Here is a 25,874-nt window from a genome sequence, read left to right as displayed (position 1 = left end):
TGGAATAAAGAGTGAGTGTAGCAAATGGGAAAAAAAAAAAGAGCAATTTATGAATAATAATGATAGTGGGAAATATATCATCACTCTTCTTCCAAAGAGCATTTTTAAAATTTTTTAAAGAAATTTATTTATTTGAAGCACAGTTACTGAGAGGCAAAGGCAGAGAGAGTGACAGGTCTCCCATCAATTGGTTCACTCCCCAGGTGGCCACAACGGCTGGAGCTGTGCCAATCCAAAACCAGGAGCCAGGAATCAGGAATTTCTTCTGGGTCTCCCATGTGGGTGCAGGGGCCCAAGGACTTGGGCCATCTTCTACAGCTTTCCCAGGCCATAGCGGAGAGCAGGATCAGAAGTAGAACATGGGGACTTGAACTGGTAACCATATGGGATGCTAGCACTGCAGGTGGCAACCTTACCCACTAAGCCACAGTGTCAGCCCACCAAAGAGAATTTCAATTCTAGAGAATAATATCAGCCATTTTTCTCACACAGAATGTCAATACTTGGGTAGAATATAAATACAGATACAAAGTCCCTCTAGAACATAAATTGGATTGAAGTTAACTTGCAATTTTTACCATACTATATCATTATATATATATATATATATATATATATAATGGTTATAATGGTTACATGTATCACATGGGATATTTTATACCCTTGAGAAACATTCTGATGTTGCACTGCATAGGATATGCTATTGAGAGGCAGATAGCCACTGATACATCAAGTACTTTCAAACAAGATAAAATTATTTGAACATCTTCTCTGCTACAAAGGTCAACACCTCACCCTTATCTGAAGAAGCTTCTATAACTCTTTTGACTTCAGAAGATATCTTTTTGGATAGAAGGCTCTATAATCAGGCTTTCATAGTATCAAAATAGTGTCCAGAAGCATGAATTTTAGCATGGCTTGGCCAATATTATCACTGATGAATTGCCCAAGAACATCAGTTAGGACATTTATGCTAAGCGTCAGGTGTGCTCAGACTTCCAGAAATTAAATATGTTTGTTGAGGCTGTCCTGGGAAAAGATGATTTCTGGGTAAATACAATGTAATTAAATTGCATAAATGCCACATATACTCAGTAGAAATAACATGCGTTATGTAAGCTACCCTGATCCCTGATGAAGGAAATGTGATTAGCAAGGTATAATGGCTGTGAAGAGACTTCAAAAGGATGACTTCCCTGGGCTACAATGACTCATACCTGAACAACATTATACACTGATCACAAATGTCATTTTAAAAAGATTTAATTATTTACTTATTTGAGTGACAGATGGAGAGACACACACAGAGTGACCCTCTATCTGCTGTTTCACTCTCCCAAAGCCCACAATAGTCTGGCAATGGGTCAAAGCAAAACCATGAACCAGGAGCTCAATCTGAGTCTCCCACATAGTTGGCAGGGACCCAAGTCAGGCCATCTTTTGCTACCTGCTAAGGTGCATTATCATTAACTAGATCAGAAGTAGAGTAACCAAAACTTGAACTGGCATTCCAATATGGCATGTGGGTGTCACAAGTGACAATCTAACCTATTATACCAGGATGACCACTCTCCACACATCTTGGTTCCACATAAAAAGCACTTTATAAAAGTTATCTATTACTTTCCAGGCAACTCTATTACTTTCCAGGCAAAAATAACTTTCCTTATCTTTCCATCATACTTAGGCCATTTCTTATTCAACTTTCATGAAAAATTTTTCATTAAACGCATGCAGTTTTTATATGTGCAAGAAACTTTTTAATATTTAATCCCCACAGAAATCTTAAGATATATGCATTGCTATCTCTATTTTACACTTAAAGAAACTTAGACACAAAGAAGTTAAAGGCTGTGCCTTATGTTTTATAGCAAGTTAGTGGCTAATCCAGCTCCTTATCCAGGATATCTGTCTCCAGAATCTCATTTAAATTACCATTTTAGCATCAACAGTTTTCACAGATTTTTTCCCCTTTGATCTCTTGTCCCTGTTTAGCTTCTCACTGAGCACTCATTGCTAAATTCATATTCCCCTTCTTTTAACATTCTATTTTGGACATACATAAGAATTTACCTATTTTATTGAAATAAAGGATGGTTTCACTTCAGGAAATGTTTCACAGCTGTATGTTTAATCTTCAGAAAAAGAGTAATTTGATGTGACAAAGCACACAGATCATTGAGACGCTCAGGTTGATTTAGAACTTTTTCAAATATACTAAAATTATCTTTTTTTACAAGAACATAAGCTGTATACTCTTGCCAGAACACTTATACCAAGTGCTGCAACTGGAAGATTGCATGGAAGCCACTAAAATTTGTCCACATACTGTCCAGAGGATCATTAGTGATCCTACTTCTATCCTTCCTACTTGTGGACATTTGCTAACATAAGTAGAGGTACAAATTTTAGACACACTTTTGCTTTCTTAAAATGCACCCCCAGAATATATTTTACACATAATCACGACCAATTTTTTTCCAAGGTCCATACTTGAAGATACTAGAGGATCCACTTAAGAAAGTGGTACTTCTTTCCCAAAAAATCTGCTTTCAGCTACTGCTCTTAGACAACAAACCACAATCTAAATTAGTGTTTAAAGGATATTGAAGTCTCCATTCAATTTCTACCACCTGTTTATCTAAAAATGCATTTCTGTCTTATAATAAAAAATAAATTTGCTTTATTACTTTCTATGATGACTCCTTTTTAAGAATTACTCATGCTTATCCCCTCAGAAATGTGTTTCACTTTCAGAACAACTGTGACCTATAAACCAAAGTTTCATATTCTTTATGATGACCCCATTGACTGATTCTGGCAGCCACACAGTAGTATAAGGAGTTTTATATTCTCTGAGACAAAATCAGGAAAGGATGATAACTACAGTTAAAACACACAGAAAGCTATACTCAAATTCTGTTATATTATCCTAAATACCGTGAAATTAGAATATTAGGTCCTGAGTTCCTTAAAGGTAATGGCATATTCGACCCAATGGTTAATTTTTCTCCTAGAGACTTACTGCATCATCATTTCTATAACTCCAAGCCTTATTTATTTATTTATTTATTTATTTATTTATTTATTTTGACAGGCAGAGTGGACAGTGAGAGAGAGAGAGACAGAGAGAAAGGTCTTCCTTTGCCATTGGTTCACCCTCCAATGGCCGCCGCGGCCTGTGCGCTGCGGCTGGCACACTGCGCTGATCTGAAGGCAGGAGCCAGGTGCTTATCCTGGTCTCCCATGGGGTGCAGGGCCCAAGCACTTGGGCCATCCTTCACTGTACTCCCGGTCCACAGCAGGGAGCTGGCCTGGAAGAGGGGTAACCGGGACAGAATGCAGCACCCTGACCAGGACTAGAACCCAGTGTGCTGGCGCCACAAGGTGGAGGATTATCCTATTGAGCCACGGTGCCGACCCAAGCCTCTTTCAACATGGATTTTCCTATTAGCACAATTTTGTCATATCCAGTTTTTTAGATACCCACTACTGTCTGAAACCTATCCAGCGACTGAGGATGTATATCACAGGTGTGCTATGGAATAGTTTCCATATTTCTCCCTTGATCTCATCAATCTAAAATACTTGAAAGAGATATAAACCAGGAAATCAACCAGTAGGCTGTATTTATCACTCTAGGAAAGCAATGGAGCACGCCCAAGTCTTAAAAAAAACACATAAACTTAAATCTGAGCGTGGTAATTGGTGAGGGCAGATATGATTCTGTCCCCAACTTTGAAAAGACACTCTTCTTTTTTCTCCTCTTGCTTGATCTTTCATTTCCCTCTTACTACTTAAAATAGTATCAATCAAGAAATTAACAAATAAAATGTTGAGTTTCTTCTGGAATTCAATGAGCTGAAATTTTGATTAAGTTCTTTGCCAGAAGAAGGAAATTTAAAAGTTTTGCTGACACTGCAAGATGTGTTTAGGTGAGCATAAGGGAGGCTGACTCTTTCCCAGTAGGGCTGCAATTGCCAGTCTGAAATTCAAGCTGCCTATCTGGGCCTTCATTGAAATAAATATAACGAGTATATCACTGTGATTATTGAAAATCAAGAGAATCAATTTTCATTGTCAAGAAGCCATTTTAAGAAGAGTAGATACGCATGTATAAAATAAAATGGAACTTTCCTATTATTATTTTCCTTCCTCTTATAAAGGCCATGTAGCCAGTACAGAAGCAAAGACAGAATAGGAGTTATTATGTGTAATGATATGATAGTACTCTATTTCACTTTCATTTTCTCTGTCTTCTTTAATCTTCACAAAATATATTTAGACAATTAATGCCTTCATGTAAAAAATGAACAAAATCTTCAGGTGCAAATAATAAACTCATTTCACAATTTCAAACTGTTATTGGCAACATGGGATCTTGGAATCGTGTTCTCTGGCTCTAAGGACACTGTGGATTCACCTCTGGAACAATTGCTTTAATTCTAAATGTACAAAAGATGGCGAATACAACCTAGTTTCTAGTTCATCACCCACAAATATTGCACAGCTTGTGGTTTGCATATTTTAAATTCATTCTTATTGCTTTCATTTGAATTAGGGCAAAGAAGAATTAAACTGAAACATGTATATACAGTCTCAAAAGCATAACCCAGCAGTATTTATTAATGGATGAGAGAGTGATTTAAAAATCTTATAATATCCAAAGCTATTTGTAAGATATACATGGGCACAGATATTTTTAAGTTTAAAATAATTAGAGAAAACTCAGGGAGAAGCTTCTTAACATTTGCAAAACTCAGGGAGAAGCTTCTTAACATTTGCATCCATAAAGTCCTTTGTTTCCGGAGGAAGTGTGTGAAGACAAAGACCCACTTCTTTAAAATCCCAGGCCTAAATATAGACCAGGCACTCTCTCAGGTCCTGTCTGGAGAGGTGCCCATCCGTTCTTATGGATGTCCCTTCCCTAATAAATCTTGCTATTTTACCTCCCACTAAAAAAATAATTAGGATGGGCTGTATAATCCATCTGAATTTAGAATTTGAAAATAGATTATTTCTTTAGTTATATAAGAACTGCACAGCTATAACCTACAGTAGTATCACCTTGTACTGATGTTATAATATATTACAAATACGCTTTAAACATTTATAAGTACCACAGTTAGCTACAAATATAGAGTATCATATGTGTCATATTGTCTACACTTAGACATACAGGACTTTGGATTTCATAAAATTCAGAAACTTATGTTTTATCTGACAAACTTGCAAAAGAATGTAATTTCAGTATATTCACTTTTCTATCATCCCATTATTCACTCTCTATCCATTTTTATGTAAAAATGAAACTGTTTCTGTGATGCCCTCTTGTTGGCTCTCTATACTGTTTCATACATCGTTTCATGCAGAACACCTCTGTTAAGCTTTTAGAATCAAATGGCTGTTATTGCTTTTTATTCTGTCATAGTCTTATCACAGTTTCAACTATGTTCATTCACTCTTAATATTTATATTCTTTCTTAAAGCAAAGATTAGTTTTAGAACAAATCTTCCAGAATTACCTATTATTTTTATCTTGCTACCAAGAATTTTATAATATTTCTTATTTTATCTGAATTCACTTAAGATTCTTCAAGCACTTTTAAAAATAAGCATCTCCTTCTCTTGCTAAGAATAAATATTGTAAGCAAAGATAAAACCTTTTCTACTATACTCCAATGTTTAATCTGAAATGTTCTGATCATAGGAGATAGCAAAGTCAACAGTAACATAATCCACATTTGGTCATCGGGAAGCAAAACATTTGAAGAAAGATTGAGTCATTGAATTGGTCTTCCCTCTGCATTTCATCCAGAGCTTAAAGGAAAACTGATGTGCCTGTGCTGTTAATTCAGACTGTAGGCTCCATGACCTCATTACCTGAGAAAAAGTTCTTCAAATAGAGTATACAAGACAGAGTTTTCCCCTCCAAAACAAAAGAAAAGGAAAGAAAGCAAGCACTCTCAGTGTTCCCTTGGAATTGGGTTGGGGGGCTATATTTTCTTATGGAGTCCTTTCTTAGTTGTAAAGTTAAGAGCAAGATTTTCAAGGGCACGCCATAGTTCTTTCAATAAGACACTAGCTGTTTTCAAAGAATGCAATCCCCTGCTTTTGGAACTAGTGTGAACAATGGAGGTCTGAATCTAAGAATTCACTTTCCAAGCAATGATATTTTGAATTAAAAAAAAAACACTTAAAGAAATAAAAACAAATGTATAAAGCCATAAAGCGAGCTTAAAAAACATTTCAGCTGTATTCATACCCTAAAACTGCAAGAGTTTTAACACATCAACAATAAAATATCTGGTATTGAGCAGATAAATTTCTTTAGTTTAAGGAAATTTATTGGGTCCAAGTAATTTTTTTTACCAAGTCTCATTAATTTCTCCCCTCAAAATAGTTGTGTATAGTCACACTCCCTCTGTCTTGTCTTCAAAAGTGGAAATTGAATCTTCTTTTTATCTCATGTTTCCTTCAGTCTTTTTATCCTATTATGCAGAAGTCTGGGCAATTTTATCAAGAGCAGATGTCTACTAGTCATCCTTTTCTTCCCTACATGAACCATTGCTGCACACACCAAGCACGAACTACTATCTCATCTACATTCCATGCAATCCATTCCTCATATTATTACCAGTCAACTCTTCTCAAGAAAGAAGCCTCTGCCTTGCGGCGCCAGCACACGGGGTTCTAGTCCCTGTCGGGGCACCGGATTCTGTCCCGGTTGCCCCTCTTCCAGGCCAGCTCTCTGCTGTGGCCAGGGAGTGCAGTGGAGGATGGCCCAAGTGCTTGGGCCCTGCACCCCACGGGAGACCAGGATAAGTACCTGGCTCCTGCCTTCGGATCTGCCTTCGGTGCGCCACCTGCAGCGCGCCGGCCACGGCGGTCATTGGAGGGTGAGCCAACAGCAAAGGAAGACCTTTCTCTCTCTCTCTCTCACTGTCCACTCTGCCTGTCAAAAAAAAAAAAAAAAAAAAGAAAAGAAAAAAAAAAAAAAAAGAAACTGTTTGTCACATAACATTTCCTCAATATGACTTTTAAGCATTAGCTGTTTGGGGGCACTAAAGCAAGTACCTATTTCTTTTGCTTTCTTTAGTGGTTCCTTAAGCCTCACACATGCTGTGAGATAGGGACTATGCAAAGCAGCAGAGAAACAGACATAACCCCTGCAATTCTTTATTTTACAGCGTAACAGAAGATAACCATTGAACAAGGAGTTGGTACACTGAGTTTTATAAAGGAAAAGTGTAGCAAACCATGCTAACATTTAAAGGGCACCTTATTATTCTTATTTTACTTGACATTATATTTCCCCAACCATAATATAATAACTATAATGAGCATTCTTCTGCTGTTTGCCCTGTTTCAAGATGTAATAATCACTTAGCACATTATTCTATTCATAACTGTATCTCATTGTCCATGTTTGCACTCCAGCTATAAACTTACTTAAAAACCCAGGAAAGATAGCACTCCAGATAAAATACCCTTTGTGTGGTGTCTATGTGTTATCTACATACTTTAAAAGCTGGTGAATCAGAAACAGAGACACACAGACAGGGAACTCCCACCTCAGGTTTACTCCTGAAACACCTACAACAACCAGGACTGCGCCAGCCAAAGCCAGCATCCCAGAACCCAGTCTGAGAGGAAGGACCAGGTACCTGAAACATCACTGCTGCCTCCAAGGTGCACATTGGCAGGAATTTCACATCAGAAATGAAGTCAGAGCTTAAACTCAGGGATTTCGACATGGAATGCAGGCATCCCACGTTGGGTCTTATCTGCAACGTCAAATGCCTATACTGTTTTTACTTTAGTTCCGTGAGCTAATTCCTCTCTTAGGTTGTTGGCATCTTGAGAGTAGAACTATATTTTACAAATGTTTGTAACACTGTAGTGTCTAGCATGATGCTTATCATATTACTAATCACTTTAGAGTGTACTATATTGCACTTAGTTATTTTGATAGATTAGTTATTTTGTGTCCTAAAATGATCTCCAAGTAATAAATTTAAAACAAGGTATAACTCATGCTCTCTATAGTTTCACTGATGGAAGCTGGTATATATTCACGTGTTCCCTATTCTTTACCTACACTGAACCCTTTACCTTACCAAGCCCTTTGTTGTCTCCTTCATCTTGTTTATCCACTTAATGTGTCATGTTACGTGCTGCTTCCCAACTAGATGTACATATTTCATTAATTTTAGAAGTACAAAAGTGAATATAATTATTGGATAAAAGCAAACAATGTAACATCGTGTAGCATTAATTTATCTCCAATATTTGATGAAACATATGTAATTTAACATGTAAGTAATATTCATTATTTTCTAATTTGCAGTGGTGTTTGTATGTATATGTCATATGGTATAATAACCAAAGTAAATCATCTTCAAAGTGAAAAATGAAACTTCTGTAATGTTTCAAACTTGCAGGGAACTGTCTTATTTAAATTTGATGTTTCTGCATGATTGAAATATTTTGGTGGAAGAATGTGTAGATCTCTGCCTCAGTCCATTTGTTTTGCTAAAACAGAATTTTTAAGACTGGGTGGCATATTAACAGCAGAATTTAATTTTTCATAGTTCTGGAGGCTGAGAAGTCCCCAATGAAACTACTAGAAATTCAGTGAATAGTGAGGTCCTGATCATTCTTTCCTGGATGGCTTCCAAAACACTGCATCCTCTCCGGGAGACGACTGCTATGTTCTCACAGGGAAAGCTTAGGGATAGATTCCTCAGCACCCAGTCAGCCCTAAGAGTCATTATCTCTAGTTACTAACACAGTGGTAATTAAATTTCAGCTTATGATTTTGGGTGAATACATTCAAAAATACTCTGAGATCCAGTGAGATGAGTAACCACTTTGAAGGTACCTGGATTTGGGTTTAATCAAGAGAATGATTTTTATTAACTGTGGATTCTCATAAAATTGATTTATCTTTCTAAGCATTATTTTTTCATCTGTAAATTGATGATAATAACTAGTTCAGCAGATTACTCTGAGTGTCAAATGTAAAGGACTGGCACATAGTGGATCCACGTATGTGAGAATCTCAAAAAGTAATTTACAGAGGCTATGACAATAGCAAGTAAGAAAATTAAGACTGTTCTGCCACTTACAATATATTCTAATTACTTCTATATTAGAACTTTCACAGCCATAGGTGTGTCTCAAGCATGGCATTGAGAAAATTAGCACAGAAGAAGCACATTTCGTAAAGAAATGTGCTAAAGAAAAGTTCACATCTAGGCATAAGGTCAAAATCAGTTTCATTTTAAATGAGAGCATGACCATCTGGTTGGTGTCCAAGGTCTCTTGGACATGAATTAGACATTTAAGCCCAAGGCTTAAGGAATACAAATGCTCCTAATAGAATAAATCAGAGGCCACTACTGGATTCAACCCTCTTGTCTAAGGCTCTAATGGAAAGGCCAGGGTTCAAGAGGCACAGAAGAAAATTCAACTCAAATTAAGTGCCTGTCTTTTCAGGAAGACCTTTGAGAGCATTTAGTTCCTCTCAAAGGACCTTTGCAACTCTTACTACACTTGGTATGGAAGCAAACAGGAATGCCAAGTGATCAAAATGGTAAATAAATAGTAATATTAGATAGCCAAAGACGAAGAAGGCTGGTTTGCCTAACCATTCCAGTAAAATTAATCACTAACATGATCTGACCAATCCTTCCTCTCCATCACAGAGGGGATGTCTGGCTGGCATGCCAAAAATAATTTATTAAAATATTTATGAATATGTAACAATTAATGTAGGGTTTCCCATTTTCAGTGTTTCCATAATGTTCTTATTTATAGTTTGAATTTATTAGTTGTTTCTTAAATTGTTTCTCCTGCCTTCTTTTGTGAAATTGATGGGATTTGCAATAAACAATGATACCTTCATTGGAAACCATAATTAGTCCTCTTCTCATTGCTTCTCAGAGAACTTAGTGAAACCAATTTTCTTTCTGCCTAATAGTACAAAACATTTTAAAAAAATCGCCTAAAGCACGGTGTCATGATATAAAATAAAAGTGCTCTTTGAGTGAGTTTATTTCATGAACATGGATTTTAAGTGGTGACTTCAAGAATAACAATGACTTCTATTGGCGATGTGGAAATTGATCCAACTGAACTCTGTTTGCAACTGCACTCTATTAACTGCAAAAGCTTAAATTCCTTTTCTCTGTATGCATTTCACAAGGCATGTGTGCAAAATTGTCTTAGTAAAGAACTACAAAGAAAATCCTTGCAAACTACAACATTATTCATTCAGTGGAATAGAAAAGGACATTTCTAGATAAAATAATTGATATTTTATTTTCATTTTTACTCTCAATGTAGTCATGTTTATTCTTTCCATAATTAGTATTTTGATACACAAATACATAAATATTATAAATTCACTATAAAATTATAGAGAACCTAAAACAAACCCACTGAAATATATCCACTACTCTTTTAACAAATGAACAAAATAATACAGTTAAAAGGATTTTATTTCAACATATAGAACTGAAATAAGCAGAGATTCACTTTCTAAAATCAATAACATCATTATCGTCATCTAGATATGACCATAAACTTTTCAAAGGAAGTAACACAAAATGAATCATATATCTAAATATTAAGTGCAAATCTGTTAAATCCCTAGATAGTAATACAGGAAATCTAGATAACCTTTATTTTGGTTGTGACATTTTAGATTCAAAATGCAAAGAATAAAAATATTCATTAAAGTTAAAAAGTGGGAGAAATATTTATAAAGTGTATATCTGATAAAGGACTGAAATCTAAAATATACCACAACAATGAAAAACCAAATGACCCCAATGTTTAAAGGGTCAAAAAAGAGGCATTTTAAGAAACAAGATTATGTAATAGCAAATATGCCTGTAGAAAGAGGCTCACTGCATATTTTCAGAATAGATTTTGAAACAAGAAAATGATTATTAAAATATGTAATGCAAACAACTAATAGCAAATATTATAGAATAGGGAAGCCACAGGAACTCTCATCCTTTACTTTTGGGGGATGCAAAATGGTATTGCCATTTTGGAAGACAGTTTCACAGTTTCTTTAAAAAAAAGAATTATAATTTTGCTAGCATTCTCTTTCCTTGGTTATTTATCCAATTTCATTGAAAACTTTTGTTCACCCAACACCTGCAAGATTTTGTACATAGTGGCTTTTTCCTAACCAAAACATGGAAACAGCCATGCTGTGGTAGATTCATATATTGAAAGCATAAAAAAAAACATGAACTGTCACCCTAGGAAAATATGTGAAGGGATATAAAATACCTATTGTTAAATGAAAAAAGCCAGCCAGAACATTTGATTTCATTCTAAGAGTGACATTCCAGGAAAGGCAAAGCTACAGAAAGAGAGAAAAGTTCAAGGGTTATCAATGGCTCAGACAGGGAGAGAGGAAGAGATGAGTAGAAGGAGCACAGAGGATGTTTATGACTAGGAAAATTTTCTGTGTGATACTTTAGTGGTCAGTATATACCAATGCACTCTGAAAGTTGTCAGATTCAAAATGGAGTCACTGTTTCAAGCCCTGGCAAATGGAACCTGGAGGGTTATGAAGGGAGGACTTTCACACCTGATTCATCTTATAAAGAAACTGTCACAAGGGAATTTTCTAAATCACAACTAACTACATAAGTCACACATTGGAAGTGAGCTTCTTAAATAAAACTCTGCCTGGCATACCTTCTAGCAAGACAAATCCAAGAAAACAACTTACTATGACTTTAAGAATATTTGACCTAATGACTACAGCCACTTATCAGTCAGAACCTCTTAGCTCTCACCTATAGTTTTAAGCACCACTGAAACTTCTTTCTAAACACCCTATGTAGCTTTCCTTTTTACCCAATAAAACCCAAATTGTCTTTGTGTTTTTTTTTTTTTTTTTCCAGATATATGCCAGAAGCTTCCTAGACCTATTTAGGAATAGCTTGGATTGCAATTCTATTTTTTCTTTATTGTCAAAATTAAAGCTTTACATAAAGACTCATCTCTTTATTTTATTTTTTTTTATAATACAGGTACCAAAACCCATAGAATGTATAACATAAAGAGTGAACTTCAGGCCGATACTATGGTGTAGCAGGTTAAAGCCCTGGCCTGAAGTGCTGGCATCCCACATGGGCGCCTGTTCTAGTCCCGGCTGCTCCTCCTCCAATCCAGTTCTCTGCTGTGGCCTTGGAAAGCAGTGGAAAGTGGCCGAAGTCCTTGGGCCTGTGAACCCACATGGGAGACCTGGAAGAAGCTCCTGGCTCCTGGATCCGGATTGGTTCAGCCCAGCCATTGCAGCCACCTGGGGAGTGAATCAGAGGATGGAAGACCTCTTTTCTGCCTCTCCTCTCTCTGTGTATCTCTGACTTTCAAATAAATAAAAATAAATATTTAAAAAATAGATATATGATATAGATATAGACATATACAGAATTAGAGATATATAGATATATGATTGGTAAAATTCATAAATATTTTATTTTTTCTACAAAAAATAATTTTCTACAAAAAATTATTTTTCTTTCTACCCAAAATAAGTTTCTGGCTCCTAGCTTTGAATTGGCCATGCCCTGGCCATTGCAGCCATCTGAGGAGTGAACCAGCAGTTGGAGGATCTCTTTCTTTCTCTGTCCCTCTATCTCTCTCTGAACTCAGAGTTTCAAATAAATAAATAAATATTTAAAAAACAAATTTTGGAGGCAAAATTTATACAATGTAAATAAAATACACAATATTTTGAAAAGTTGTATAACAGAGACTCGGATAATCACATGTATTGTAGACTAGAACTCACAGGCAAAGAGTTACCAGTAAAATGAAAACTAGAAGGTGTACTTGGGTCAGCCTGCCATAATTCAGCTTGAGTTGTGCTCCAGGAGAGTGACAGCACTCCTTGTTTGTCCACAACTAATGACTCTATGAGAGAGGTAGAATCCGCACATGTGGTTTATGGATTTTGTAAACACAGAATGTCATTGTCAGGGTAATCAAATCATCTGCAGCCGAAACAGGAAACTCAAAGGAGATGCATAACCATGCTGATGACCTGGCGACCTTCATGGAAGATAAAGCTAGGCATAAATGGGTGAAGTAGTCCAGTGTTAGAGTTGGTAAGGTTAAATCTAGTCCCATTAGTCTCAATTATATGTTGCCAGGTAACAGAAGACTGTTGCAATCCCTGGATAGATACCAAGAAAGGAAGATAAAATGTATCTGAAAGCCAGAAAATCAGTTGCTATTTTCAAAAGAATACTCAGGAAAGCCTTGAAGTAATTATCAAAGCAATGCGATTTTAAAGTAGATGAAGGAGTTAGTCCTGTGGTTATCTGGTAAAGAGGATTCTCAGATGTAGAGCAGCATGTATAAGGACCCTCATTTTCTAAATGGCAAGGACCTTGAGCATGGTATACATGCTATTCTGAATTACATTTTTAAGATAACTCTGCCTGCCTTTTTTTTTAACAGTCTGCCAGGGAACAAGAATATAAAGAGTGAGATCACTTAGAATGTTACTGAAATAAGCTTGGCGTGTGGTTCTGGGTCTTCTGGTAAGTAGATTCCAAAAAGGGATTCCGCCTACAAGAGATTTATTAAAAGGAAAGAATATGAGGGAAAATGAGGAGGGGAATGGGGGAGTAGTGGAGAACTAAACAACTGAGGGGAGGTCATCCCACCACTCTGAAAGATGGGCGAGTGGAGGAGAGGAAGGACAGGTGCATTAATCTTGGATTGTGTGCTCCTAAGAAAGTGTGGGACTTTAACCAAGGACACCTGACACATGAATACCACACCTCTCATAAATGGTTCTGACTTAGACCCCTGGTGTTCAGCCACTGACTAGAAACGATCCAAGGAAAACCTGACAGCAACACAACTGCAGCTGTAGGTTTCAGACTGTAGCAGAGGGATCCATAGATCCCAGCAGTCTCCTGCACTAGACATTTGCAAATGGCACACTCTCCTGTCCACCACATCAGGTGAGCAATGATAAGGGCTTACAATAGGGTACTACCAGTAGAGATGGGAAGGAATAAATCTATATATATTTAGAAGATGAAGAAAATATTTCTTGAAGAAGGATAGGCTTTTCGATGTGTGATCAGAGAAAGTATGATCTTTAACAAAGTTTAAAAATTGTAATTATTCATTTATCTGAAAGGTAGCATGAGAAAGAGAGAGAGAAAGAGAGAGATCTTCCATTTACTGGTTCACTCCCCAAATAGCTGCAACAGCCAGAGCTGGGCATGATGAGTAAGTTTATTCTGTATAAAAGAAAGTTATATTAATATTAATTATTTGAAAAAAAAATATCTTTTAAAAATCTTATTCTTTTTTTTTAGACCTTGAAAGTATCTTAAATTCAATATAGGTCTAAAAGACCCTCTCCTGGGTTTTCAAATAGAAAAAGAAAAAGTAATATGATTACTTCTCTGATGGAAATTTAGAAAAACTTAGTAGTTACTAATGAAAACAACCATAGCTACTAGAGAAGTTAATATGTTTTAAGTTGAAAAACTTATTGCTGGCGCCGCGGCTCACTAGGCTAATCCTCCGCCTAGTGGCGTCGGCACACCGGGTTCTAGTCCTGGTTGGGGCGCCGGATTCTGTCCTGGTTGCCCCTCTTCCAGGCCAGCCCTCTGCTATGGCCAGGGAGTACAGTGGAGGATGGCCCAGGTGCTTGGGCCCTGCACCCCATGGGAGACCAGGAAAAGCACCTGGCTCCTGGCTCCTGCCATCGGATCAGCGCAGTGCGCCGGCCGCAGCGCGCCAGCCGCGGCGGCCATTGGAGGGTGAACCAACGGCAAAGGAAGACCTTTCTCTCTATCTCTCTCTCTCACTGTCCACTCTGCCTGTCAAAAAAAAAAAAAAAAAAAAAAAAAAAAGAAAAACTTATTTACATTGATAAGATTATATTGCAGACATGTGAACTATAGATAAAAATTAACAGCATATTTTTATATCACTGAGATCTCCCTTCGAACTTTATTGAGGTAAAAATAAAGAAATGTTAGGGAAACGTAATACATTGATACTAGTGGAATTTTAAGAATTACGGGCTGATGTTGTGGCCCAGTGTGTTAAGCCATCCCCTGTAATGTCAGCATCCCATTTGAGTTTGAGTCTAGGCTGATGCACTTCCTATCCGGCTCCATGCTAATGAGCCTGGGAAAGAAGGTGAACACTGCCCAGTGCTTGAGCCCTCTGCCACGCACATGGGAAACCTGGATGAAGTTCCAGGTTCTGGCTTTCATTTAAGTAACATAATGATCTTTGTAAAAGTATGAAAATTGTTATGGTCCAAATTCGTTCCTTCAGTTTTGTGATCTTATTGTATGTTATGAACTAAAAGTTTGTGTCCCCTTGTTAGTTGTATGTTGAAACCTTAGCCCCCAGTGTGGTAATATTTGGAAATTAGAAATTGAGGAGGTAATTAGACTTCAAAGAAGTCACAAGTTTGGGAGCCCCTTATAGGATTAATTGTCTCTGTCTCTCCACCATATGACAATGCAGCGTGAAGGCAGCTGTCTCCAACGAGGAAGCAGGACTACCAGGGACACTTACAAGCAACCTTGAGCTTGGACTTCCCAAACTCCAAACCTGTGATAAATAAATTCCTGTTATTTAAGCAACTCAATGTATGATATTTATTATTCAGTCTGGAACAACTCAGATATTATGGTTGGAGGATAAATATGCCCTTCTCCCCCTATTCCTTTCCATACTACTTCTTAGCAATAGCATTACGTAATAGATCCGATTAGAGACAAAGCTAATATATTAAAAAGTACAACTGTGTGTATTTAAATTAGATTCAGGGAAAGTATTAGTAGAGATTAATGTATGCAATTAACAGGTGCTTTTATTATTTTGATTTGGCTTCAATAATTTATACAGAGGTTGTCTGTACAATCTCCTTTACTTGAAATTTTCAAAACAGTCATACACTCTGAAAAATTTCACCCTTTTTGTTGTAAGCTCTATTCTAGGACAAATGATGGCAGGATCACTTGCTGATTTACTATTTAGTGTTATATATTTATATCTTCTATAAATTATGTTAATAAACTTGTAGGCACATATATTTTAAGTCAAAAATTAATAGAAATATCTAAGCCTGCACTGTATATTAGTTACCATGCTGTTGGGCAACACTGTTAGTAGAGACAAATTTGTCCCTCATGAGATATACAGCAATATCTGGGGAAATGTTTGGATTTCACAATTGGGGATTGCTACTAGCATATAGTAGATTGAACAGAAGAATGTTTGTAAGCTTCTTACAATGCATAGGCCACAACAATTATCCCACTTAAAGTGTGGATATTGCTCAGTTCTAGTAGCGCAGTGATAGGCAGGACAGTATTGGTCTTCTCTCACATAAAATTGCACTTTGCACAAAGAACTTGAGAGCAACGATTAACACACAATATTGACTCAGAATATTCACATCAAAAAGTAATTTTATTTGAAAGTACTTTTACAGTTTTAACTTGTAATGTGAAAGATATGAAAAGATCCAATAAAACGCCCTTTTGTTTCATTTAATTTGAGACAAATTGAGTTGTGTCTAAGGGCAAAAATTATCTGTTTTCCTTTAGCAAATGTTAGGTGTCTGCATGTTGTTTAAATACATAAAGATCCAATCTATTCAGCTTATGTTCTTGTATTTCATCCATTCTACTCTGTGAAAATTGCCCTTTCGTCAACCCTCTGAAAGCCATGTTACAAAAACTCTGAAGCATCATTATGTTTAAAGTTATAATTTGTAAGGTATGAACATATAATTTATTAACTGTATGACCTGAAAAGATGTACTTTACCTTTGTGTAAAGTCAGGCTCCTTCAAGCGATAATAATGCTACTTATGTTATGTACTTTTACATGGATTAAATTGACAGCACCAAAGCAGTATTTAGAATTAAAACTCCCATGAAGGAAAATATGAGTACTTTCTGGCTGGCATTGTGTTTATACTCATCAAAAACTAAGAGTACCAAAAGTTGACCATTTGAATTTCCTCTCTTGGAAATGTCTGCTCAGATTCTTTTTCCATTTCTTAACTGGACTGTTTGTTTTGTTGTTGAGTTCTTGAGCTCCTTATAGATTCTGAATATTAAATTTTTATCAGTTGCATAGTGTTCAAATATTTTCTCCCATTTTTTCAGTTGCCTCTTCACTTTGCTGAGTGTTTCTTTTGCAGTGCAGAAGCTTCTCAGTTTGATGTAAACTCATTTGGTAAATATGGCTTTGATTGCCTGTGTTTTTTTGGGTCTTTTCCAAGAAGTCTTTGTCCATGCCAATGTCATGTATGGTTTCCCCAAAGTTCTCTAGTAATTTGATGGTCTCAGTTCACAGACTCAGGACTCCAATCCATTTTGTGTGGATTTTGTGTAAGGTATAAGGTACAGGTCTTGTTTCTTACTTCTGCATGTGGAGATTCAGTTTCCCAGCACCATTTGTTGAAGAGACTGGCATTGCTCGAGGGAGTGATTCTTGCTCCTTTGCTAAAGCAGGTCTTTTTTATTTTTATTTTTATTTTTTTAAAGATTTGTTTATTTGCGTTGAAAGTCAGAGTTACAGAGAGAGAGAAGGAGAGGGGGAGAGAGAGAGAGGGAGAGAGAGAGAGAGAGAGAGGTCTTCCATCTGGTGGTTCACTCCCCAATTGGCCACAACTGCCAGAGTTGCACCAATCCAAAACCAGGAGCTTCCTCTGGGACTCCCACATAAGTGCAGGGGACCAAGGACCTGGGCCATCTTCTACTGCTTTCCCAGGCCACAGCAGAAATCTAGATCAGAAGTGGAGCAGCCAGGACTTGAATAGGTGCCCATATGGGATGCTGGCACTGCAGGCAGTAGCTTTACCTGCTACACCACAGTGTTGGTCCTGCTCCTTTGTAAAATATAAGCTAGTTGTAGATGTGTGGATTGATTTCTGGAGTTTCTATTCTGATCCATTGGTTTACATGTCTGCTTTTTGTGCCAGTACCAGGCTGTTTTGGTTATAACTGCTTTGTAGTAAGTCTTGAGATTGGTATTGTAATGCCTTCAGCTTTCGTTTGTTGTATAAAATTGCTTTAGCTATTTGTGTTCTCTTGTATTTCCGTATGAAATTTTGCATCATTTTTTCCAGATCTGAGAGTAATGTTGTTGGTATTTTAATTGGGATTGCAGATTTAAATGACCAACAGACACATGAAAAAATGTGCAGGCTCACTAGCCATTAGGAAAATGAAAATTAAAAGAACAATGAGGTTTCACATCATGTTCATAAGAATGGCTCTCATACATAAATCGACAAACAACAAATGCTGGCAAGGATGTGGGGAAAAGGATATACTAATCCACTGTTGGTGGAAATATAAATTGTACAACATACAAGACAGTATGGAGATATCTCAGAAAGCTGAATGTAGATATACTGTATGACCCAGCCATCACACTCCTAGGAATTTACATAAAGGAAATGAAATCAGCATGTAAAAGGTTTATTGGTTTTACCATGTTTATTGCAGCTCAATTTATAATAGCTAAGATATGAAATCAACACAGATGTACATAAACTGAAGACTGGATAAAGAAATTGCAGTATATATACACTATGGAACACTACATAATGGTAAAAAAAATGAAATACTGTCATTTGCAATAAAGTAGATGCAACTGGAAAGCATTATGCTTAGTGAAATAAGCCAGTCCCAAGAAGACAAGTGTCATATCGTCTCTCTGATCTGTGGTAAACAATAGAGTACCTAAACGGTAATGTATAGGAGTGAAATTGGCAATTTGAGATGTGATGATTTTGAACAGCCCTTATGTCGACTGTTGAGGAACAAAATTTTTTCTTCGCTGTTCTTTTTTCTTCACACTATTTGGTGAATCTTCTACTTAGTGTAGGGTTAATCTTATGAGCATAAAATTAACTGAAAATAGATCTTTATAAAAAATAAAAATGTGAGAGGAAGGAGGAAGAAGAGTGAGAGTATAGGTGGGAGGGAGGAAGAGTGGGAAAAATCACTATGTTCCCCAATTTGTATATATGAAATGCATGGTTTGTATTCCTTAAATTAAAAAAAAAAAACTGAAAAAAGAATATCAAAAGTAAACAGAATTAAGTTTCTTTGTATTTTTCCATTCCTCAGAAAATGTATGTTTTAAGTGAAGAATATCAATATACAATTATAAGTTGGTTTATTTGCAATGTTCTTTCCGTTAAAAACTGTATTATAAACTTAGCTCAAAAGGGAAGGAGGAGATGTCTTCTCCAGTTTAGATTATCAGATATAATTTTCCATATGAACTAACTAGTTTTCCTATTGACTTGTCATTAGGAGAGAAACAAAAACAAAGTAGACCTCAAAGCTAGAAAATTCACTGTAAGGAGAAAAATCAGTGATTACTAGCTTTTTAATTGTGGTAAGGTAAATTTGAATTTTATCTATTTATTTATAATATAGATAAAGAACACAGTCAATTTTAGTATTCAATGCAGATAATTCTACTCAATATTTCATAAATTAACAAGAATTAGTGTAATATTTTTGTTTAAGAAAGTCATGAGTTATGTAAGAAACAGAAAGGAAAGCAAACAATAAAAGTTGAGAAGATAAAACTGATGCTGTCAACATTTCCTAACTGTGTCAATTATTTCATTCAAAAAGACAAAGAAATTCTGAGTTTATTTCACTTATTTTGATTGAAACTCACTTGCTTTTCTTATATTTTTATAATTAACTTGGGATTTGGGGAAGTATTTTAATTTTCACATGCCTAAAGGTTATTTTTCCATACTACTTCTTCTTAGTTGGTGCTATTGATTTGTGAAATTGAAAGAAGAATCAATAAAATTTGACTTTTTTGAAAGTTTTTTTAAAATCACAAATATAATATTTGGAGTTGTTGATACATATTCTCATATACAATTTGAAAAATATGAGAACAAATATGAGGTAAATATTTTCAGTAGTATTTAGCAAAAGTTTACAATATCTTACTGGACAGAAATATGCATGAGGAGTAAACCTTCAAAATAATACAATATTTTAAAAGCTTTACAGTTTTAACTTGAATTACAATGTCATAGTATTAGTTTCCTTATCTTTTGCTTCATAATTAATAAATTAAATTAATGTCTGATTTTATTTTAAATTGGCTGATGCTCATAAAATGAAGTGAGACAGAACAAAAGGTAAAAACATAACAAATAACAACAACAACAAAAAAAAACCTCTGCTCTTAGACCCTTATATTTCTATTTCTGTTTAACAAGAGAGGTTTTTAATTTTTTGTTATACTGCTGCTGATTTTCCTCCTTGAAAAAGCTCGACCCTCAATAAGGTAATCAGAAAATATGCCATTTAGATACTAGAAGTTTTTGACATAAAGTAGTAGTCACATGTATATGAATTATAGACCTTAGCTTTATTCAGTTGTGATGTTATTACTTTGTGCAGTACATATAATCTTAATTTGGACAAGAAAATTTAATTACTGAATATTAAATAATATTTTTTCTTTTCACTCTTCTATATTTTTCTCTAAATATATTTCCTCCCAAAGAAAAATCATGGAGATGCAAAATATGGTAACATAGTATGTGGAAACTGAGAAAATTTGTAAAATTTCATATGCAAAAAGAATTCTCAGGAGCTAGCATTTTTGCAAAGTTAACACACCAGTTGCAATGTTTTGAGTACCTGTTTTAGTTTGAGTACTCTCTCTGCTACCAATCCAGTTCACTGGTAATAGACCTGGGAAAGCATCAGAAGATAGTCTAAGGACTTGTATCCCTGCCCAAGTGGGAAAGCTGAGTCAGTTCTGCGCTCTTTGCTCTGGATTGACCCAACCCCATCCATTGTAGTCATTTGGGGAATGAACCAGCAATTGGAAGATCTCTATCTTTCTCTCTCTCTTTCTATCTCTGTTTCTCCTCCTCCCTGCTCTCTGGCACTCTGCATTCCAAATAAATATACAAATATTTAAAATAATAATTATCAGAAAAGCATTATAGTACAAAATAGCAGATGATAGAAAGGTAACTTTGCCTTATACATGATTATATAAAAATTATCATTTGTCTTATTTTATTATATCAAACAACCAACTAAGAACTATTTTCCTAATTTGATATTCTAATTTAATAATAAAACAGCAATTGGCAATCAAGATTCTGTAGTATGAATATATATATATGCAAACAGACTCTAAATGAATAAGTATATCTTTTCTCAAAAGAAGTTAATATAAAAATTAGAATTATACCTCTTCTGTTATTACTATGTTTTCTAAAGTATTTTATAAAACAGTAGTGTAACTTAATGACTACCAAGTAGAAACTCTACTTTATAAATCTCAGTAAAAAATAGTTTGACATATCATTTGGATCATTATTATGATACTACTTTAAAATATTTTCCCTTAGACTTTAAATTTGCTATCTCAGCTTCAATTCCATCTCATTTTACAGTTCATGAAATTAATCATATTATTTTAAAGAATAATTAACTGTTTCTCTAATCTTCTATAGGTTTAAATAAAGTGCTAGTTCAATAAATATTTAGTGATTTAGCTCATGCCATTGGTTAACAAATTTAGAATCATGTTTAGCCTTTTACTTCCTCACCTGTTTTTGATATAGAGGGTGGAGAAGTAAAATATTCACTTGTCAGACTCCTTTGAAACTATGTGTGCATAGATAACCTAATTCTGGTCTGAATTACACTAACAGAGTCGTTGAGGAAATGCTTTTTGAGAAAGCTCTGCTTACAAAACAGAAAGATACAACAAGAAATCTGTTAGTGTTATACTTTCGTTTTTGTCAGGCCTTCCTGCAAATAAAGTAAGTGGCTCTTTAGCAGCAATCTACATCAACTGGAGATAAACTGGAAGCATAAAAGGTAAGCACTGAGAAATAGACATAGAAATAGAAATATAAATAGAAATAATAGAAATAATAAAGAAATGATAGAAATAATAGAAACGGAGATAGAAAAAGAGTCTTAATACCTGATGATACCACTAAGTATATAGACTTGAAATCAAGAGATCTACTTCCAAGCTTAGTTGAGAAAAACTCTTTTTTTAAAAAAAATATGTATTTATTTGAAAGGCAGAGTTACACAGAGAGAGAAGGAGAGGCGGAAAGAGAGGTGTTCCATCCACTGGTTCACTCCTTAACTGGCCACAACAGCTGGAGCTGGACTGATCTGAAGGCAGGAGCCAGGAGCTTCTTCCAGGTCTCCCACGCATGTTCAGGGGCCCAAGGACTTGGGCCATCTTCTACTGCTTTCCCAGACCACAGCAGAGAGGTGGATTAGAAGTGGAGCAGCCGGTACTCAAACTGGCACCCACTAGGGATGCCAGCGCTGCAGGAGATGGCTTTACCTGCTACTCCACAGCACTGGCCCCAAAATTAAACTCTTAATTGGTTAAGTCCTATAGGTCGTTTTTCTATTCCTTGAAGCAAAATACATTCCCTACTGAGACAAATACCTACTATATAACACATTCACTAAAATTAAAAAAAAAATATGTGTCCATTTCCAATTCTTGTTAAAAATGGCTCTACATTGAAGGCACTGCATCTTCTACAGTATACAAAAAGACAAATACCATATGTTTTCCTGGATCCATGGCAATTAATAGATTACCTAAAAGTTATCTGTGGGAGCAAAACTGACACTTTATGATGCAATGATTCTGAACAGCCCTTGTCTTGACTGTTGAGGAACAATGAGTTTTTGTTTATTTGTTTTGTCTGTTGTTTTTCTTTTTATTTCATACTACTTGTTGAACTCTATACTTAGTGTAGAGTTAATTATATATGTACAAATTTAACTGAAAACAGATATTAGGATGGCAAAACCAACCCTTTTTTGCTTTCCATTAGCATGGAATATATTTTTCCATCCTTTCACTTTGTCTATTTGTATCTTTGTTGCAGAGAAATGTTTCCTGTAGGCAGCAAATTGATGGGTATTGTTTTTGAATCCATTTGGCCAGTCTGTATCTTTTAACTGATGACTTAAGACCATTTACAATCAACTTATCTATTGATAAGTAATGATTGGGTCTACCATTTTTCCATAAATATTCTTATTGTTTACTTTGGATTTCTTTTATAGTTTTACTGGTAGATTTTAGTTTTTTATAAAGCTAAAAAATTATACATTCTACCCTTTAATGAGTCATTTATAGTCTTAGAATTGTCACCAAAATTTTTTTTGAACTTTTATTGAATGAATATAAATTTCCAAAGTACAGCTTATGGATTACAATGGCTTCCCCTTCCATAACTTCCCTCCCACCACAACCCTCGCCTTTCCCTCTCCCTCCCCCCTTCCATTCATATCAAAATTCATTTTCAATTCTCTTTATATACAGAAGATCAGTTTAGCACATATTAAGTAAAGATTTCAACAGTTTGCACCCACACTAGTCTTGTTCATGTGCTCCCTTTGGCTCTTAGTCCTATCATTATGATCAATTGTGAACAGAAATTGATCACCGGGACTTGAGATGGCATTGGTACATGCCACCTTGATGGGATTGAATTGGAATCCCCTGGTATGTTTCTAACTCTACTGTTTGAGGTCAGTCAGCTTGAGCATGTCCCGAATTGCACATCTCTTCCCTCTCTTATTCCCACTCTTATATTTAACAGTGATCACTTTTCAATTAAGTTTCAGCACTTAAGAAGAATGGTGTATTGATTACAGTGTTCAACCAAAAGTATTAAGTAGAACAAACACAAAAAATACTAAGAGGGATAACATATCAAGTTGCTCATCAACAGTCAGGGTGAGTGCTGATCAAGTCACCATTTCTCATAGTGTTCATTTCACTTTAACAGGTTTCCTTTTTGGTGCCCAGTTAGTTGTCACCTATCAAGGAGAACAAGTGGTATTTGTCCCTTTGGGATTGGCTTATTTCACTCAGCATAATGTTTTCCAAATCCCTAACAGGGATCACTTTTCAGTTAAAATTTAAACACCTAAGAATAATTGTGTGTTACAGAGTTCAACCAATAGTGCTAGAACAAAAAAAAAAAATACTAAAATGGATACAGTATTACATTGTACACCAAAATTTAAAAGGATAAAAGAAAATATATAATCACAAGAAATTTTAGAGAAGAGTGTGTGTAGCAGCTTTATTTATGATACTCAAATACTGAGAGCCATAATATGGAACAGAATAAAAAAAATTGTGGCAAACGTATACTGTAATACCATGCCACAATGAAAATGAATGTAGTACTGATTCATGATCGAATCTCCAATCATTATGAGAGTTAATGAGGACAGAAGCAGGAATGGACATTTGTCAAAATGATTAAAGACGCTGTTGTGTATTTCTAAATCTCATATCCTCATACCTGAGTTTGAGTCCTTTCTCAACTTTTTTTTTTTCTTTTTTGACAGGCAGAGTGGACAGTGAGAGAGAGAGAGAGATGAGAGAAAGGTTTTCCTTTGCCATTGGTTCACCCTCCAATGGCCGCTGTAGCTGACGCACCGCACTGATCCAATGGAAGGAGCCGGGTACTTATCCTGGTCTCCCATGGGGTGCAGAGCCCAAGGACTTGGGCCATCCTCCACTGCACTCCCTGGCCACAGCAGAGAGCTGGCCTGGAAGACGGGCAACAGGACAGAATCTGGCGCCCCGACCGGGACTAGAACCAGGTGTGTCGGCACCGCAAAGCAGAGGATTAGCCTAGTGAACCGCGGCGCCGGCCCTTTCTCCACTTCTTATTGAGCTCTGCTATGTGTATCATGGGAAGAACTGTGATGACTCAAGCACTTAGACATCTGCCACCTACATGGGATACCTGGACTGAGTTCCACATCCTGGCTTTGGTCTGCCCCAGCCCTAACACTTGTTGGTATTTGGGGAGTAAACCAGCAGATTGCACATTGTCTTTTGTTTGTTTATTTGTTTTGTTTTGTTTTGTTTTGTTTAAATTTAAATTGCATACTAATAAAGATAAAATAATCTATAATTATAAATGTCAGCTCAGTCATTTTCCCTAGGCAGAAGCAATGGTATATAATACCATTGTGGAATTGACCAAAAATAACAATGAGAGAAGATTTTGAGATGGGAGAAATAATTTACAACTTGTTTTGTGCATATCTAGTCAAATGCAATTTCCAAAACGCATGAATAAACATTCTAGCTTTATTCATTTTAATTTATGTAAACTATATATTATTTTATAGATGCATATAATACATTTATTATACATATACATATTTTATTGTACATAAATCTAGATCAGAGAGAAGCTTGAGCTTTAAAATATCTATACCAATATATACCAAATATACATTTGAAATGAGGAATAGGTAAAAATTAGGGACACAGATGTAAGAAAAAGAATGGATCTGCTCTATTTTTTACATCTTCCTTGAATGCTACAAGACAATAAGATGATTTCCTTTTAATAGTGAGGGAATTATTTTTAATCAATATTTTATAGTCAGTTAAATTTTTAAGCAAATTTGGGAGCATGGTGACAACATTCAGACACTATAGGACTCAAAAATTATTTGCATTGTTTCTCTGGAAAGTTGTGGAAATTGTGTTTCATTTCAAAAGAAACCACCTAGAAATGAACAATAATGCCAGAAAAGCAGTGACTCCACATTCTTCCCTCACTCGGTGAGATCCAGACACATCTGTATTTCAGAAGCTGTCTTAGGGGACGTACACAGGCATACTCTCTGTCAGAAGACTTAAACTTCCTGATTACCCATCAGACATGATTGTTTTAGAGGTCTTTATTCACCGTTTTCCATATTGTAGCCTACTTAGCCCTAATTGTTCAACACCTCCTCACCCTCTCC

Source organism: Oryctolagus cuniculus, chromosome 1 (assembly GCF_964237555.1).
Source record: "Oryctolagus cuniculus chromosome 1, mOryCun1.1, whole genome shotgun sequence".
In the NCBI taxonomy this organism is placed as follows: domain Eukaryota; kingdom Metazoa; phylum Chordata; class Mammalia; order Lagomorpha; family Leporidae; genus Oryctolagus; species Oryctolagus cuniculus.
This window is presented reverse-complemented; position numbering follows the sequence as displayed.